Source organism: Neoarius graeffei, chromosome 26 (genome assembly GCF_027579695.1).
Source record: "Neoarius graeffei isolate fNeoGra1 chromosome 26, fNeoGra1.pri, whole genome shotgun sequence".
NCBI lineage: Eukaryota > Metazoa > Chordata > Actinopteri > Siluriformes > Ariidae > Neoarius > Neoarius graeffei.
The window spans coordinates 8,284,073-8,300,278 of record NC_083594.1 but is presented as its reverse complement, the minus strand read 5'-3'; the positions used below and the strand labels follow the sequence as shown (position 1 = coordinate 8,300,278).

General features: G+C 46.1%; 1 protein-coding gene across 2 annotated transcripts in view; it reads right to left on the bottom strand.

The window, feature by feature from the left end:
* pank4 (pantothenate kinase 4 (inactive)) overlaps positions 1-16,206 on the bottom strand; it is a 108,289-nt gene that overhangs the window by 258 nt on the left and 91,825 nt on the right. The window lies entirely within an intron of this gene.

The following is a 16,206-nucleotide window of genomic DNA, read 5'->3' as shown; positions in this document are numbered from 1 at the left end:
ACATTACAAAGATGGGTATGGTTTGATAGAATTGTCTTGATTGTCTTTGATTCTTACCTTGACGACCATCAAAACATCTTGTTATGGAGAAAAACAACATAAAATCTGAACCTTTTTGCAAGCTAACAAGTGAGCATACTAATGTAATAGCATAATTAACAGGCTTATTTCACAAGAAGAAGAAGGCTAAAATTAAGTTTAGCCTGACAGTCATTAAAACCAGCTAACACAGAAGCTAGCAAAGAAATGTAATAGCTCGCTAATGAGACACAGCTTGGGTTTCACTGGCTAACATGGTTATCCTACATGATTTTTTTAAAAAGATAATCCGAAATTATATTATTTGTTTTGCCATTTCTGAAGATATAGAACAACAGCATAAAATAAAGGTGAAATGCAAATAACGCCTCAAATAGAACCAAAGCGCAGACTGTATTTACACAACCCCAAATCAGAAAAAGTTGGGATGGTATGTTGAAATTTAAATTAAAAGTGAAAACAATGATTTGTAAATAATAGTTGACATGGATTGCACTCAAAATAAACACTTATTTCAGTTTTGATTCTTGCAGCACATTTAAAAAAAAAAAAAGTTGGGCCGGGCGGCATGGTGGTGTAGTGGTTAGCGCTGTCGCCTCACAGCAAGAAGGTCCTGGGTTCGAGTCCTGGGGCCGGCGAGGGCCTTTCTCTGTGGAGTTTGCATGTCCTCCCCGTGTCCGCGTGGGTTTCCTCCGGGTGCTCCGGTTTCCCCCACAGTCCAAAGACATGCAGGTTAGGTTAACTGGTGACTCTAAATTGACCGTAGGTGTGAATGTGAGTGTGAATGGTTGTCTGTGTCTATGTGTCAGCCCTGTGATGACCTGGCGACTTGTCCAGGGTGTACCCTGCCTTTCGCCCATAGTCAGCTGGGATAGGCTCCAGCTTGCCTGCGACCCTGTAGAAGGATAAAGCGGCTAGAGATAATGAGATGAGATGAGATGAAAAAGTTGGGCCAGTAAAGCATTTACCAATTTATAATATTGCCATTCCTTCTCACAACATTTAAAAGACGTTTAGGGACTGAAAACACCAAGTGATGAAGTGTTTCAGGTGTTATTTTATCCCATTCTTCCTGTCTTACGGTTTGTAACAGCTCAGGGTTGTCATTGTCATATTTTTCATTTCAAAATTCACCACACATTCTCTTTTGGGGACGGATGGGACAGGCACCGTCTTCCTCCACAGCTATGCCTTTGTAATGTGTGCAGAATGTGGTTTTGCGTTGTCTTGTTAAACATCCCTGGAAAAGATGTTGTCTTAAAGGCAGAATATGTTGTTCCAAAATCTCAATGTACTAATGCTCCATCATAGAAGTGCAAGTTACCTTTGGCAAGGGCACAGACACAACCCCATACCATGACACACCCTGGCTTTTGGACTTGTTGCTGGTAACAGTCTGAATGGTCCTGTTCATCTTTGGTCTGGAGCACATGGGGTCCATTTCTTCCAAAAAAACCTGGAATACTGATTCATCTGACCACAATACATGTTTCCACTGTGTAATGGTCCATCCCATGCCTCCGAGCCCAGAGAAGTCGACGACACTTCTGGACACAGTGAACATAAGGCTTCCTTTGTGCACAGTAAAGTTTTAACGGGCATTTGTGGATGTAACTCCATATTGTAGTGCTTGACAAAGGTTTGCCAAAGTAATCCCGAGCTCATGTCATTTATATCAGCTATAGATGAATGACGGTTCTTGATGCAGTGCCATCTGAGGGATCGGAGATCACAGGTGTTCAGCTTAGGCTTGAGCCCTTGCCCTTTATGCACTGAAACTCCTCCAGATTCCTTGAATCATTTAACAATATTATGCACCGTAGAGGGTGAAATATCCAAATCCCTTCCTATCTTTCTATGAGGAACATTGTTTTTAAAATTTTCATTAATTTTCTCACACATTTGATGACAAACTGGAGATCCTTGGCCCATCTTTGCTCCAAAGACTAGACCTTTCCTGGATACTGATTTTGTACCAAATCATGATTAAAATAACCTGGTGGCATCACTTGTTTCAAATCACATCATTATTGAATTGTTTTAACGCCCGGTCACACAGCACTCCGCGTCTATATCACGTACAAAAAGATACAAAAATCTGGTGGACGTGGTCGTAAGTGGTAATTTTTGGTCAATTTTGGCTTTGCCGTGCTTTGTACGGGGTATGGCCGTCGGCGGCTGTTTCACTGCTGCAGCACTGCCTAAGCACAGCTAACCAAGTCCAGCCACATGTAAGGCTAAAAATAGGTTCGCACGTGTTCGAACGCAGGGAAAAAAGCGACAAGTTACCACGGATAACCGCGGCCTCATCGCGTCTGTAGCACTGCCGATCATGTGTTGAGCGCGGACGTAAAACGGGCACTCCACTGCCATAGCACTGCCAAATCACGGGTAACCGCGGCTCAGCGTCGTTGGAAGAGCGGCTTGCTGCGCATATAAAAGCGGTCGCGCAGGGCTGGTTTCAGTCTCTGCACAATTTCATCGTACATCGCAGGAGGCATCCTCATAAAGTTCTGAAAGGCTCTTGGATCTTCGTTACGCAGCTCGACCATGAGACGGTCGTAAAGCCCAAGCTGAGGTCTCCTCGCAATCCAGTCACGTACCCAGATGTTCCGTACCACCCTCCTCCTCCTCCTCCTCCTTCTTCTTCTCTCAGCAAGGATATGTTGAGCCTGTATCAGTTGGTTCTGTTGGTGCTGGAGCATTAAGATGAGGACATCACAGCGTTGAGGGTTCATGTTCACCCCTTGACATCTAGACTGCAAGTGCCGAGGTCTCAGAAAATTACGGTATTTATACATGCCGCAAATCAGAAGTGATGCAGAAGTGATTAGACAGTGATCAATCGAATTTAGAACTTGTTTGAGACATCGTTTAACGGGCTTAGATAGTGCCATGTACGCGGAAAAATCCATTTCTCAGTGATAAGCCGCTAAACACACGCTATATCCCGTGATACCAACGCGTAACACCCGTCCGATGACCGTGCTCTGCCCGTGATAGACCGCCAAACTTTTGCGTCTTACCACGTCTCCCCAAGTTTTAATAACGGCCGGGACACTGATTATCACGTGTTTTTCACGTGTGTTGCACGTCTTTACCACGTGTGCCGGCCGTGGTTGTCCGCGGTCTAAAGTTTTGAGCAGTCCAAAAGTTTTTGCCGCGTCCGACGCCGTTCCGATTTTCCCCTGCGTCCTGTCACGTCTGTATATCGACTGTAACACGTCTTAACTTCGACATCAACACGAACAACATCGTCTGCTTCACGGGAGAGCACTTTTTGACGGGTTTTGGCCGTGATAAAGCCGTAAAGCGCTGTGTGACCGGGCCTTTACCTCATTACTTGGCCTAAATTGCCCCATGTCCCAAGTTTTTTTGGTATATTAACAAATGATGAAATGAAGTTGACCAGACAAAACATGAAATATCTTGGGTTCATACCATTTGCAATGAAATACAAGTCAAAGTAAGTTTAGAAATCACTGCTTTTTTTTTTAATTTGCATTTTTCATACCGTCCCAACTTTTTCTGATTTGAGGTTGTACATTCTTATCAAGTACACTCACAGATACGTGCTCATCCTTTAGAAGCTGCTCTATAAGACCCCTCATATTCCTTCCTTTTGTTCCCACTGCTTTCAAAACTTCCAAAAAGTTTTCGGAACTACTGTGGTTTTGATTGCTATAATGACTCGCTGGGAGCAGCAGTGGAGAATATTTCTGAAAAACCCCACAGGAGGTGATCCAATAGAAATGGGTGCTATTCACGGCATGATGGCTTTCTCACACCATTATTGCCTTTAATTGGTATTGCAATGCTGTCGTTCAGATTTGCCTCGGAATACATGTACAAGTGATGTTATTGAAGGGAAATTTAAGATGTGAAATTGCACAGCGGTGTCGATGAATATAAATCCACCTCAGCTTACAAATTCAAAATTCAGCCCAGGTACTGTCTATTCTCCTATAAATTCTTCTTCCAACAGGGACAAAAAAATAAATAAAAATCCATCATTTTATCTGCCTGCTGGTTTGGCCACTCTCTTGCAGGCAGGTGGCCGGGCCGCATACAGGAAATCAATAGCAGTGGTGTATTGAGTTGCTGCTGGGCAGCGGGTCGATAGATAGACCAGCTTTTTCTCCATTGCATGCACGCGCACACACACATTCATCTACTCTATGTGGAGGGATGTGTATTGAGGACAGGTACCCGAGGGTGTCTTTCAATGGCTATTTAAGAACTCATCAGTACTCAGCAAAGAGCAGGAAGTTCTATATGAGAAAGTGAGTATGAATGGTGCCAAGGGAAATTTTGCAGTGCGGTTGCTGAAGTTTTTTTTGGGAATACAAGCTGAGTGTCTGTGCTTGTCTTGTACCAGCTGCGCACTTTTTCAGAACTACAGAGCACAAAAATAATGGCCACGATTTTCAGCTCAAATGGCAAAATCAATAGCAGGACAAAAAGCTATTACCAACCCTTCGTATAAAAGGATTGTCCATTAAAAATATTTGTATTGTTATTCTTGCATTATTCCTGATATTTCCCAAAAACTCTACTGCTCAAGAAAAATGCAAAACGTAAAAGATTTCTATGTACGCTTATTATCCAGGTTGACATTCATTCATTTTCAGTAAGCATTTTATCCTGGTCAGAGTCTTGGTTGATCCGGAGTCTATCCCTGGAATGCTGGGTGTGAGGCAGGAATATACCCTGGATGGGGCTCCAGTCCATCACAGGACAACACACTCATCCATACCTAGGGGCTCTGGGTTACTGATTGGAGGGTCAGTGGTTTGAGCCCCATTGCTGACAAGCTGCTATTGTTGGGCCATTGGGAAATGACCCGTCATCCTATCGGCTCAACCTATCCTATCCACACAGAAGTAGGAAAAATTATCTAAAAAGAAAAAGAAGAGTTGCTGCTTTATTGGGTGTGAAGAAGCATGTGAATGGTGCCCTATGATGCCCTGGCGTCCCTTCCAGACTCATCTCATCTCATTATCTCTAGCCGCTTTATCCTTCTACAGGGTCGCAGGCAAGCTGGAGCCTATCCCAGCTGACTATGGGCGAAAGGTGGGGTACACCCTGGACAAGTCGCCAGGTCATCACAGGGCTGACACATAGACACAGACAACCATTCACACTCACATTCACACCTACGGTCAATTTAGAGTCACCAGTTAACCTAACCTGCATGTCTTTGGACTGTGGGGGAAACCGGAGCACCCGGAGGAAACCCACGCGGACACGGGGAGAACATGCAAACTCCGCACAGAAAGGCCCTCGCTGGCCCCGGGTCTCGAACCCAGGACCTTCTTGCTGTGAGGCGACAGCGCTAACCACTACACCACCGTGCCGCCCCCCCTTCCAGACTATATTATGAATTATGTAAAAATGACTTGCTTGTAGACTCTGTGTTTTGGGCCCTACAGTGTATTTAGACGTTTCACTCATAATTTAGCAACTGTTAGCTGTACCTTGAGTTATGAAAAGTGAACCAAGCAGCTATGATATACAGTGTTTTTACACCGGCTGCAGTCATATAATGAATGAAAAGCTAGTATCATGATTTTTATTATTCACATCTTTCAACGGTAAAAGCTCCCTAAACAACCAAAAGGTTTGGGTTTTTTTTTTTTTTTTTTTGTGTGTGTGTGTGTGTGTGTGTGTGTGTGTGTGTGTTATTTTGGATTGCAGCATAAGGAACCAAAATCCAAGGTATTCTTTGCTGTCACACTTCGACCAGCTTGTAAAGCTCAGCAGGCAGCAGCAGATTTCATGCGTTATTCAACAAAGCAGGATCACAATGCGGAGGTTTGATGGAAATTCAGCATAGTTAAAAAAATGAATCTATTCTGCCACATAAACTATATATGATATATACAATGTACATTGCTCATCAGTTATATTAGGATACAACAGTGTATTGCTTCAGCTCAGGGGAAAGAATTATATGACAAGAGAGTGCAAGAGAGATGTGAGGTGCATGCACTCAGTTATATCTATAGTGCATGAAGATCAAAAAGTGAGCCAAGGAGCTTTGACACACACTGAGAACATCCCACAGCATGGTAGCTCGGCGTCTGCTGCAGTCCATTGAATCTTCCGTTAAAAAGAACCTGCCACTAGGATATAAAGTACCAAGGCACATAAAAAGGCACGATGATCCTGATTGAACACAGAAGGTTCTTTCACGTAAAAAACAAACAAAAAAACCCCAGATATAACCTTGCTTCCACATCTGAAATACCACTAAATCACAGGTTCCAGACAGAGATCTGAGATTGTACTGTGGTTATAAAGACGTGTATAACTGCACTTACCAGCAACCAATAATCTTCTAACACTACATTGTTCCATCTAGCAACACACAGGATTCTTCACTAGAAGAACCCCCAAAGGGGAGGGTTTCACTTACATCCATCATCTGCGTTTCCTCAAGTCGAGGATGTTTCCAAAGTTTCTTCATCAGTGTTGCTGATATTTCCATTTTTCATGACTGTACCTTCCAAAGTTTGAGATGAATTGTTGGTCAGAGAATCGGCACCGAAACTGACAAGTTGGTCTTTGTCGCAGATGATGTTATTAAGCTCTTTCCTTTCTTCTGGTTCTTTTTTCTTCAGCTTCCAACAGCTCCCTCTATGCATGCTTGCCACCAGTTCTGATCGTCTTCAGCTACTTTTTCCCAGTTGTTTTGTTGGATGTTGAATAAGGGCAAGGCCTTCTTGGTGGAATCACAAAAGTGTTTTTTTTAGGTGCACTTCTTGTACCTTGTACTTCTTGACCTTCTGTAAGTTCAGAGTACAGGATCTGTTTGGAGGTTCTTGTGTCTGGCATAATTTTTCCATACCCTAACTACTGGAGTTGATGTTTTTCAATGATCGTTTGGATTCTCATGGAGTTTGTTCTTGCCAGTACTATACTTCGTTGTTTGTGATATAGTCATCCCAACTGATGTTCAGGGTTGATCACAGTTTTGCTTGATGAAAGTTTTCAAGTCAGTGTATTTGATGGTGATATGCTGTCCAAGTTTCATAGCTTGATACACCATAACTTGTTTGGGGTTTCAGGTTATGAAAGACATTGTATGAGAGGCATCAAGTCTTGATGATGCAAACCTTGAGGCCATTTGCTAATGAGATTGATTAGTGTGGAGAAAAAGTTGCGAGTTTGATCTCCACAGTATTTGGTCATCAGAGCCCCTGTATCCATGGCACAACTGTGTTGGGATGATGGGAACCCTTTCTGATTGCAGAGAGCTGATGGTGCTGCAGTGCACCGACAATATTACAAGTGAATCCATAATCATATGCTCAACAGAGAAATGGGTTCCTCATTGGCTCTTTGGATATTTAATGATTCCAGGGATTCTTATGAAATTCTTTGTACATGAAAGGATTCTTGATTCTGTTTTGGAAACAGTCTATTGTATGGTGGTATGTCACCTTTAAGAGTTCCCCGAGAGATTCAACCAAAAAACTCTTAAGGGGATTAGATTTGATCTTTTACATGTTGAAATATGCTTGCAGACTTGGTAAGAAATGATTCCTTGAGGGGCCTTTGTACATATAGGTAAGGGTGCTTATTATTCTAAACACTCCAAAAGCAAGGTCTACAACCTTTAAGGGTTCCCTCAGAGGGACAACCAAAAGCTGTTTCCTTTATTTTTTCCTAAAAGCATACTTGGAACTCTCTCTAAATAGGAAACACTTTGCTGTAAGGATGTATGTAGAGTTTTCAAACCTAGAAACTTAAAGATTTCTTTGGTTTGTCAATCTGGATGAGGTTCAAAGATTTACAGTAGAACCACTTAGCTAGAACCATTAACCATACAAAGATCCCCTGTAGTAATATTATTTACAGATTGAAACCTCTTTGCCATGTTAGTATTAATTGGAAATTGACTACTTGTACTTCATACAGAAAAGGGTTCTTAGCTTACTACAGAGGTTCTAATTTGGATTTCTTTTTTCTGTGTTCTGTTTTAAGAGTGAACTTGAAATCCTCTCTTGTTGTAAGGTTTTACAAATAACTTTTACCAAACCAAGTCAAAGTACTCTTTGGGTTGTCGATGGAACTTGTTTTTTAAGTGGTACAAACTGGTGAAAATCATGAAACATAGCACTGCAAAGAAAGGACCTAGAACCCTAATGCTTTCTTTGGTTTGTCAATCTAGGAAGGTATACAAAGCAAGAACCATTAACCATCCAAAGAACCCCTAAGGAATCCTTGCAAAAGATTCCTTCAAGGATCTTTTGGATAGTTTAGCATTCTTCAGTTGGGGTTCTACGTCTATATCTGTTCAATTCTGTAAACAGAAATGTATAATGGACTTGGAACCCTGTCCAAAAGACAAATGCTCATTACAAGGGTTCTATGTGCACCGTGGGACAAACTGGAAAAGTATAAACAGATAAAAACCAGGAAACACAATACTACAAAGAATGGTTAAACCTTGAACCCTTAAGTTTTCTTTGGTTTGTCAATCTAGAGGAGGTTCAAAGTAGACCCACTTTAGGAATCCAGAACCATTCGATATCCAAACAAATCCATAAAAAACCCTAGCCTGGCAAGCCAGACTAAATGTGAATATTTAGTCTGGCCTAGATCCGTAGACATTTCCGACGGGGTGGGAGGAACAAACCGCTGTCTTTCAAACTGTCTCTGTGCGTATAGGCCAACGCTCTGACCAATCAGCGCAACAGTGACTGTGACGTAGTCAGAGCGACAGAAAGCAGTGGGGGAGGCCTTGAAATAAATAATTTTTCAAAATGCGTATTAGTTAATAAACAGGTTCTAGATATTAAGAAGTTTGGAGATAATGACCACAAGTTTGGAGTCTGTACCACATACTTAACATACACTCATTTTTTTCAAGTGTTTTTCAAGGGTTTGCTTAAACTGTTTTTGAGAGTTTTTATTTAGTGGTGTTTGGTGAAATAATTTCCCTTAAATTTAAAATAACAGGAAAATAAGAAACAATCAAAAAGTAATGTTTCAAAGCTGTTTATTAATTCTTCGTACTGCACAAACTAGCCCCATCCTTTTGGCTACGAGCGGAGCCAGCTGGTAGATCAGACTTTTGCCATAGCCGGTCGGCAAAACAGCGAAAACGTCCTTCTTGAAAAGGAATGAGCGGAGAGCCTCTTCCTGCTCATGTTTCAACCAAAACTCCAAGTCTAATTCTTCTAAAACTGATTCCAAAGCGGAGTCAAACGCGCGCTGTTCACTAGCCGTAGCCATCTTTCCTGTTGCGCTTTCTCCAGCGTCGCACAGCTTTGTCGTCACTCCTGCAAAAGCCCGCCCAAAGAATCCAAACAAAAACCTTGCGTTGTGATTGGCGGGCATGATTTGATGCCCGGGGTGTTTTTGTTTATATGGTGCGAGGCTAGACCCACTCGCTAGGCAAAAATATTTTTGGCCGCTAGGCGGGTGGGTCTAGTTTACTAGGCTATAAAAACCCTTTACATTCTGAAATCTCCTTGCAGCATCAGTAACAAAAGATTGTTTTCCAGTTCCTACTTGGAATCTTGGTTCGTAAGTATCAAGCAATCTGGCTGACTTAAAGTGATGAAAAAGCAAAGCTTGAGGCATCTTTTGGATCCTTGAAAGGTTTTGGACATCAACAGCTGACATTAAGCTAAAGATCTCATTGTTCAAAGTGTCTGATCTTAGCGTGCTACTCTATGGTTGTGAGGCATGGGTTTCGACATCTAACCTGTGTGAAATTCTAGATGTCTTTCAAAGACAATGCCGCTGAATCATATTGAATATCAAGCGGCAAGAGTATGTGAGTAGCGAAGATCTACATGCAAGGGTGCAAGAGAAACAATTGTCCCTAGCAGTCAAGGAAAGACAGCTTCAATGGCTAGGCCACCAGCTTCATCAGCCTCAGAAAGAGCTCATTACCAAGTTTGCTCTTTGGACCCCTGAACATGGTCAACGTGCAAGAGGTGGGAAGAGGATACTCTACTCAGAGTATATAGTAAAAATTCTACATGCCGGTTCCGAAGTAACCCTAACATCTGGCAAGCTACATGAAGCTACACAAGACCGAACAGGCTGGGTGAAACTTGTAGCTGCCGCCTGCGTCTCATGATCCCTGTGAACAGCAGCCGACGATGAGGAAGGGTTCTATGCAAGACCTTTAAAGTGCACCTGACAGCAAAATTATGTTCTAAAATAGGTTTCTGTAATAAAACTACAAACACCACTGATCACTTTCATGATAGAACTAACCACCAACAGAACAAAACTCTTTGTGCACAGCTGCATCAATCTGGCCAAGCACCAAGCCGCTGTCAGTGGCCGCCATATTTGCCGTGACGTCACATGCAGAATGACTGCTTGGCCTTCTATGCAGCTATGGCCGACGAAACAGAGCGATTTTCTGATCAGTCTTCAGAAACTGAGGCCCTTTTTTGAGGTTGACACTGGACATGTCGGATTACATGAAGAGGAAGCAGTGGGTGGCATTTTTCCTTATCGTTTTGAGCCGTATCTGGACGATTTGCCTGCAGAAGGCGAGATTTCTGACTCGGACACAGACGACGACGGGACCAATGCAGAGGACGTCGTGATCCCAGCTGACATCGGGAGACTCCAAAGCACTGAATGGTAATATAATAATAATAGATCTAGTCCTCGGGGGGGGGGCATGAAGGATGAGGGAGGAAAGCGTGTGGGGGGGAGGCGATTAGGCAGGGAATGACCCCTTGCCCGGTCTACGCCACCCCACATACACACACACACACTGGGTCTTGACGTGGACTGTTGCATAAATCCAGGCCTCTCCCCTATTACTGTAACTAAGCATCTAAAAACTTACCTAGGATATAGATGTACTGTGTAGTACAGAGTTTATGACTGAGTGATTGAAAATTTATAATAATAATAATAATAAATTTGTAACACAAGTAGCAAGTCAGTATTATTCTGTATTATTCTGCAACAATTTCCTGGTTGCCATTGACAGTGGGATTGGTGAGGTACACATCCCGGCTGCCGCCTGAGCGGGATTTGTTTACCTTACACATCCTGCCATCAATGGCAACGTGATAATGATTAGGTCATTTCACTTGTTTGTGTTAATCACTTCCTGTTAAACAGAGTTAGTATGTTGAATTCTCTCAAGAGACAATACTGTGAAATATCCATGCAAGTAGTAAGATTGCCCATATCTTATATGACAACATCCTATTTGTATGCATTGGATTGGTTTTCATTGATATAATTACCAAAAATCGCCTTAGGTTTGCATACAAACCCTTCGATTCACGTCAAATTTGAAGATTGAAGATTTGAAGATTCAGTAATTTGCGAACTATTGTGTTATTATGAATAGTCATAATATGAAATGGGCGGCACGGTGGTGTAGTGGTTAGCGCTGTCGCCTCACAGCAAGAAGGTCCGGGTTCGAGCCCCGTGGCCGGCGAGGGCCTTTCTGTGCGGAGTTTGCATGTTCTCCCCGTGTCCGTGTGGGTTTCCTCCGGGTGCTCCGGTTTCCCCCACAGTCCAAAGACATGCAGGTTAGGTTAACTGGTGACTCTAAATTGAGCGTAGGTGTGAATGTGAGTGTGAATGGTTGTCTGTGTCTATGTGTCAGCCCTGTGATGACCTGGCGACTTGTCCAGGGTGTACCCCGCCTTTCGCCCGTAGTCAGCTGGGATAGGCTCCAGCTTGCCTGCGACCCTGTAGAAGGATAAAGCGGCTAGAGATAATGAGATGAGATGAGATAATATGAAATGTTATTTTTCGTTGAAAAATAGGCCGTATCTTAGGTGGTAAATGATAACAGGATAAAATACTTCTATCATACGGTATAAAATTGACAATCATTGACCGCACTGACTTCCTTTTAAAAAAAATATGCTCTCTTGAAAGTTCATGGTCTTTTAGATTCTGGCCATTTTCTCACATTTTTATTTGATAAGAATAAAAACTTCTATGACCTGATGAAATTCAATTGCATGTTAGGCCTATAAGGTCCAGCCAACATGGTATTGCAGCAGAACTGTGGCAGAACTTTGAATCATGAACAAATTCACCTATTGCTATTATTTAGTAGTAAATATCTCATTACAAGATGGAGATCTACACCGAAAAATCATCAATCAACAGCTAATCAAACAAGTGTCACAAGTCTGTCAGAGGCCCACCTGTCATTGGGAGTCCACATGTCCCGTGTCCGGCGCACTTGTTTTGCCCACTCTTCGCGTCTGATGGGATCCTTGGGAAAGGTATACAGACTATACCCGGCTTCCCTGGTGTTGGAGCAAAACCCAGCTAACACAACGAGCAGGCATATTCACCAAAATCCACAAGTCAGACGCAAAAATATTCACTTGCAAAAGCACTGATGAACAACAAGAAGCTGAGAAAATGGCCGTCAGCGGTTCTGCATGTGACGTCATATCTGCCTTCTTCCTCGGCCGTGGGTTGGCTCGCCGTGATATCAATTTATCTGCGTGGCGGGCCATTCAAAACAATGTTTCTTACTATTCTGTCGCGCGATGTGTGAAGTAAATCTGTCATTTTATTCAACTCAATATGGCGGAAATTAACAAATTAACATGTTTTTTGGTGTCAGGTGCACTTTAAAGGCTCCCAAAAGGGGAAATCCTGAAGAAACATTGTGTGTGTAGCAGTGTGGTGCACTTTGGGTGAAAACTAAGATCATTAATCATCCTACAGTGGAGATGATATTAATGTCTTGGAAAGGAGGTTCCTTGGATTTGCATCCCAGATGCATTAGAACTGAGGGTTCCTGGAAAATATTTGGACTTCCATACTGTAGCGCTAGCAAAGTGTGGGTGGAGCACAGAGGATGGCAGGACAACGCTTAGAGGCAGAGAAGGCTATTTATTAGACAACTTTTCAGTTTTAAATTCGGTATAAGCCCACATACACACGCACACTCTGCTCTGGTCCCGGGTTGCGCTCCCTCTGCTCTCTCTCTGCCTCCTTAAATAGGGAGCGGTTACTGGGAAAACACACAAAACACAGGTTAACTACCGTCAGGTGTAGCGATTCTGCCACTCACCTTCCCTGGCTCCGCCCTCCTGTCACAGACCGGCGCTTGACCACGCCCCCGCTGCCACATACCCCCACCGCCCGACTCAGGCCGGGTGCCCGTCCGGCCTGCAGCCGACTCCCCCCCCCCTTGACGGGAGAGGAAGTCCGCCACGACCATCTGCACCCCCGGCCTGTGGACCACCTTGAAGTTGCAGGGTTGGAGTGCCAGATACCAACGGGTGATCCGCGCGTTGGCATCCTTCATGCGGTGGAGCCACTGGAGGGGCGCGTGGTCCGAACAGAGGGTGAAAGGGCGCCCCAGCAGGTAGTAACGGAGGGCGAGGACCGCCCACTTGATCGCCAGGCATTCCTTCTCAATCGTGCTGTAGCGCCCCTCACGCACTGACAGCTTCCGGCTGATGTATAGGATGGGGCGATCCTCCCCCTCCACCTGCTGGGACAAAACGGCCCCCAGCCCTCTGTCCGACGCATCCGTCTGTAACATAAAAGGGAGAGAGAAGTCAGGGGAGTGTAAAAGTGGCCCCCCACACAGTGCAGCCTTTACCTCAGAGAAAGCCCGCTGGCACTGCTCCGTCCACTGGACCAGATCTGGTGCCCCCTTTTTAGTGAGGTCAGTCAGCGGGCTGGTGACGTCCGAATAATTAGGTATAAACCTACGATAATAGCCAGCCAGCCCCAGGAACTGTCTCACCCCCTTTTTGGTCTTGGGCCTCGGGCAGGCCGCAATCGCTGCTGTCTTATTAATTTGGGGATGCACCTGCCTGTTGCCTAAGTGGAAGCCCAGATACCATACTTCCACCCGCCCAATCGCACACTTCTTTGGGTTGGCAGTGAGTCCCGCCCGCCTCAGCGACCTAAGAACGGCCCTCAGGTGTTGCAGGTGCCGCTGCCAGTCATTACTATAAATGATAATGTCGTCTAGATAAGCGGCCGCATAGGTGGCGTGGGGCCGGAGGACCCGGTCCATCAGCCGCTGAAACGTAGCGGGCGCCCCAAACAGCCCAAACGGAAGTGTGACGAACTGGTGTAAGCCGAACGGTGTGGAAAAGGCCGTTTTCTCCAGGGATAATGGAGTCAAGGGGATCTGCCAATATCCCTTCATCAAATCCAGTGTCGAGTAAAAGCAAGCCGTGCCTAGTCGATCGAGCAGCTCATCAATACGAGGCATTGGGTACGCGTCGAATTTAGACACCGCGTTGACTTTTCTATAGTCCACACAGAACCGGACCGAGCCGTCGGCCTTGGGAACCAAGACCACCGGGCTGCTCCAGTCACTGTGGGACTCCTCGACGATGCCCATTTCGAGCATGGCCTGAAGTTCTTCCCGAACCACCTTTTTTTTGTGTTCGGGTAGTCTATAAGGGCGGCTACGCACTACCACCCCCGGGGGCGTCTCTATGTGGTGTTCTATGGGGTTAGTGCGACCGGGCAGGGGCGAGAACACATCCGAAAACTCGGCCTGCAACTGGGCGACCTCCGTGAGTTGGGTCGGGGAGAGGTGGTCTCCACAGGGGACCGGAGAGGTACGTGATGCCAATGTCCCTTTTTGAACCTCTGGCCCCAGCTCCACCTTCTCCGGAACTACCGACACCAACGCCACGGGGACCTCCTCGTTCCAGAGTTTCAGCAGATTGAGGTGGTAGATCTGTAGTGCCCCCTCCCTGTCCGTTCGCCTAACCTCATAGTCGACATCCCCGACTCGCCGTGTGACCTCAAAGGGTCCTTGCCACTTGGCGATTAATTTGGAGTTCGACGTGGGCAACAGGACGAGTACCTTATCTCCCGGAGTGAACTCTCTAAGGCGCGTGCCCTTGTTGTACAGGCGGGTTTGCCGTTCCTGGGCCTGCCGCAAATTCTCCTGAGTTAGGTGGGTGAGCGTGTGGAGTTTTGCGCGCAGGTCCATAACGTACTGAATTTCGTTTTTGCTCTGTGAAGGTCCCTCCTCCCAATTTTCCCGCAGTACATCTAAGATGCCGCGCGGCTTATGCCCATATAATAATTCAAACAGGGAGAACCCCGTGGAGGCTTGGGGGACCTCTCGCACTGCAAATAACAAGGGTTCGAGCCACTTATCCCAGTTACGTGCGTCCTCACTTACGAATTTTTTGATAATATTCTTGAGGGTGCGATTGAACCGTTCAACTAAACCGTCCGTTTGTGGGTGATAAACGCTGGTGCGGATCGGCTTAATACCCAGTAGCCCATACAGTTCGCTCAGTGTTCGTGACATAAACGAGGTGCCTTGGTCAGTCAGACTCTCTTTCGGGATTCCAACCCGGGAGATGACGTGGAAGAGGGCCTCTGCAATACTGCGTGCTGAGATATTGCGAAGAGGCACCGCTTCCGGGTATCGCGTTGCACAGTCCACCAGAACCAATATAAAGCGGTACCCTCGTGTTGACCGATCTAATGGCCCGACGAGATCCATCCCAATTCTTTCGAACAGGGTCTCGATTAATGGTAGGGGGCACAAGGGCGCCCAAATGATCCTCCGCCAGTCCTACGGCCTGATCCAGCGACGCTGGGCGGTGGCACTGGACCCACTCCGTGGTTCCGGCTGGTAAGCGGGCGATGAATTGCTCCAGCACCACCTGATCGATGATTCCCTCAGCGTCGCGATCGTCGGCCCTCAGCCACCGCCAGCAGGCGTCCCGGAGCTGCTGGCCGAACGCGAATGGCCGGCCGACTTCCTCCATCCGCAGCGTGCGGAAGCGCTGGCGCTGTTGTTCGGGCATGCGCCCCACGCGCTGGAAGACGGCCCGGCGAAGGTCGGCGTAGGCCAGCCGGCGGTCGGCGGGGAGCTGTAGCGCGGCCAGCTGCGCCTCTCCCGTCAGGAGGGGGAGGAGGCGCGCCGCGCGCTGCTCCATCGGCCACCCCGAGGCTTCGGCGACCTGCTCGAACAAGGTGATAAACACCTCGGGGTCGTCCTGCGGGCCCATCTTGGTCATGGTGAGGGGAGATGGGCCCGCGGCCGGGGCGCTGGCGGACCCCGCCGACGCGAGGAGATGCCGGAACGCCTCTCGATCTTCCTGCTGGGCCAGCACCAGGGCTTCGAAGCGTCGCTCCTGCTCCTTTTGGAGCGTGATGAGTGCCTGGTGCTGGCTCTGCTGAGCCGTGGCGAGGGCGTGGACC